Genomic DNA, 3,692 nt, shown 5'->3' on the forward strand with positions numbered 1-3,692 from the left:
AGAACTAAACTAAGGATTTAGCAATAAGGATTTGGAAAAAACTTGGGTCATTAGAGTACTCCTTCCATTTGCACTTTTACATGCAATTTCATTTACTTTCAATGTGCATTTTCTCAGAAGCAGGTTCTTTAACACAGATATAATAAAGGGCCTCAAGGGTTGGGTGATCTCATCCTGAACATTATTCACTTCTTTTCAACATTCAATGAGCACATAGAGATATAGAGAGAGTAGGGTCTAGAGCCACATAGTTATGTTTTATTTGTATATGACAGCCCCCTTCTCTGACCCAGTATAACTTTTTGTGGCATATAAAATTGCACTTTGTTTATTTAAATATAATGTTTATTTTAATGTTTATTTAAATATAATGAATGTCCTCTGGCTCCTTTCATGATTTCTGAAGTTCACTCATCACATTTTACTCCTTTAGACATACTGTTACATTTCATGCAGCATGAATAGTACCACTATGAATCTTAAAATTTTTTTTCTAAAAAATATTATTGGGGCACCTGGGTGGTTCAGTGGGTTAAAGCCTCTGCCTTCGGCTCAGGTCATGATCTCAGGGTCCTGGGATCGAGCCCCGCATTGGGCTCTCTGCTCAGCAGAGAGCCTGCCTCCCCGCCCCACCTGCCTCTCTGCCTACTTGTGATCTCTCTCTCTCTCTCTGTCAAATAAATAAATAAAATATTTTTTAAAAATAAAAAAAAATTATTAAAGAAACATGGTGTATATAGGCAATGGAATACTATGCAGCCATCAAAAAAAATAAAATCTTGCCATTTGCAAAGATGTAGATGGAACTAGAGGGTATTATACTAAACGAAATAAGTCATTCAGAGAAAAACAATTGTCATATGATCTCTCTGATATGAGGAATTTAAGAGGCAAGGAGGGGGTTCGTGGGGGGAAGGGAGGGAAAAATGAAACAAGATGAGACCAGGGAGGAAGACAAACCTTAAGAGACTCTTAATCTCAGGAAACAAACTGAGGGTTGCTGGAGGGGAGAGGGGTGGGAGGAATGGGGTGGCTGGGTTATGGACATTGGGGTGGGTATGTGCTATGGTGAGTGCTTTGAATTTTATAAGACTGATGATTCACAGACCTGTACCCCCGAAACAAATAATACATTATATGTAAATATATATATTTACATATATTTATATATATATTTTATATATTTATATATATTTTTACATATTTATATATATTTATGTATATAGTTATAGTTACAGTTATAGTTATATAATTCAATATAGTATTGGAAGTCCTAGCCACAGCAGATTTTATATTTATATATATTTTATATATTTATATATATATTTATATATTTATATATATTTTACATATTTATATATATTTATGTATATAGTTTAGTTATAGTTATAGTTATTCAATATAGTATTGGAAGTCCTAGCCACAGCAGACAACAAAAAGAAATAAAAAGTAGGGGTTGCTGCATGACTCAGTTGTTTGAGCACCAACTCTTGATTTTGGCTCTGGTCATGGTCTCAGGACTATAGGATCAAGCCCCATATTGGGTTCTGTGCTGGGTGTGGAGCCTGCTTGAGATTTTCTCTCTCTCTCCCTCTGTCCCTCCTCCATCCCACTCACACATGCTCTCTCAGAAGGTAGAAAAGAAAAGAAATAAAAGGCATCCAAATCAGTAAGGAAGAAGTAAAACTTTCACTATTTGCTGATGACATAATACTACATATAGAAAACCTGGATGTACTGTGTGGTGACTAACATAACACACACACACAAAAGTCAGTAAGAAAACCTGAAAGACTCCAGCAAAAAACTGCTAGAACTGATAAACAAATTCAGCAAAGTCACAGGATACAAAATCATTCTACAGAAATCTGTTGCATTTCTATATACCAATAATGAAGCAGCAGAAAGAGAAATTAAGACAATAGTCCCATTTACAATTGCACCAAAAATAATAAGATACCCAGGAATAAACCTAACCAAAGAGGTAAAAGACTTGTACTCTAAAAACTATAAAACATAGATGAAAGAAATTGAAGATGACACAAAGAAATGGCAAGACATTCCATGTGGTGGACTGGAAGAACAAATATTATTAAAATGTCTACCCAAAGCAATCTACACATTTAATGCAATTCTATCAAAATACTAACAGCATTTTTCACAGAGCTACAGCAAACAATCTGCTGAACTGCACTACTACGTATTTACCCAAGGAATATAAAAATATTAATTCAAGGGGATATGTTTATAGTAGCATTATTTGCAATAGCCAAATTACGGAAGCAGCCCAAGTGTCCATAGATGAATAGACAAAGAAGATGTATATGTGTATATATATATATATATATACACACACACACACAAATATATGTATGTGTGTGTGTGCGTGTGTTCAGCCATAAAAAAGAATGAAATCTTGCTCTGTGCAACAATGTGGATGGAGCAAGAGTGTGTATTATGCTAAATGAAATAAGTCAGTCAGAGAAAGACAAATATCATAGGATTTCACTCATATGTGGAATTTAAGAAACCAAACAAAGAAGCAAAGGGGAAATGAGAAAGAGAGAAATCAAGAAACAGACTTAGCTATAGAGAACAAACTGATGGTTGCCAAAGGGGAGGTGAGAGGGAATGGGTGAAATAGGTAATGGGAATTAACGAGTGCACTTGTCCTAATGAGCACCAGGTGATTAAAATAAAAACTTTAAAAATACATATATTGTTGTTTTCCTGCTGGCCTTTCTCGCTTGGAGGAGGTCTGTAGGCAATAGCCATGACACCCAGCCCAAATGCCATGATGTTGAAGCCCCACTTCCACAAGGCCTGGCAGTGTCATGGCCACATGGTTCAACCAGCCAGCAGAGAAGATCCACAGGCTCAAGGCCTGCAAGCCAAGGCACACCACATGGCCTGGAGCACTCGCATCCAGTCCCATCTAGCCCATCCTGAAGTGCCCTATGGTGAGGTATCACACCAAACTGCAAGCTGGCAGGGCCTTCAGCATGGAATTTATGGGTGGCTGGTCTCCACAAGAAGGTGGCATGGATCATTGGAATCTCAGTCAATCCAAGAAAAACCCCACAGGGAAAAAAACAGAAAAACCCCACAGAATTGCCACAGACCAATGTGAAGTGGCTGAAGGAGAAAGGCTCCAAGCTCATTCTCTTCCCCAGGAAGCCCTAGACCCCAAGAAGGGAGATAGCTCTGCTAAAGAATTCAAATTGACTACCCAGCTGACAGGACCAGTCATGCACATATGGAATATCTGTAAGGAGGAAGCCAGAGTCATTACAGAAGAGAAGAGGAACTTCAAGGCATTCGCCAGTCTTCGAATGGCATGTGCCAATGCCCGGCTCTTTGGCACCTGGGCAAAAAAGGCCAAGGTGGAAGCTGTAGAACAGGGTGTTGAAAAGAAAAATAAAGTGCCATTGGCAACTTGCAACTATATATATATAATAAATATATAAAATATATATAATAAATATATATATAAATATTAATTATATATAATAAATATATAAAACTGCTTATACATAAATAACATATAAAACTGCTTATATATAATACATATATACATAATGTCAGAGACTTCCAGTTTCTAAGTTTTTCTTTGCTCATATATCATTCGCTTTCCTTTTTTTAAAATCATATTGGTGATTTCCTTCATATTCTATCTACTGTAGATAGAAACC

At 36.6% G+C, this 3,692-nt stretch overlaps 1 pseudogene; it reads left to right on the plus strand.

Annotated features, from left to right (window-relative positions):
- The first annotated feature begins 2,773 nt into the window (after positions 1-2,773).
- On the plus strand, positions 2,774-3,456 carry LOC116858546 (annotated as a pseudogene).
- Positions 3,457-3,692: the final 236 nt, after the last annotated feature.

Source organism: Lontra canadensis, unplaced genomic scaffold, assembly GCF_010015895.1.
Source record: "Lontra canadensis isolate GAN:19392208 unplaced genomic scaffold, GSC_riverotter_1.0 scaffold138, whole genome shotgun sequence".
NCBI lineage: Eukaryota > Metazoa > Chordata > Mammalia > Carnivora > Mustelidae > Lontra > Lontra canadensis.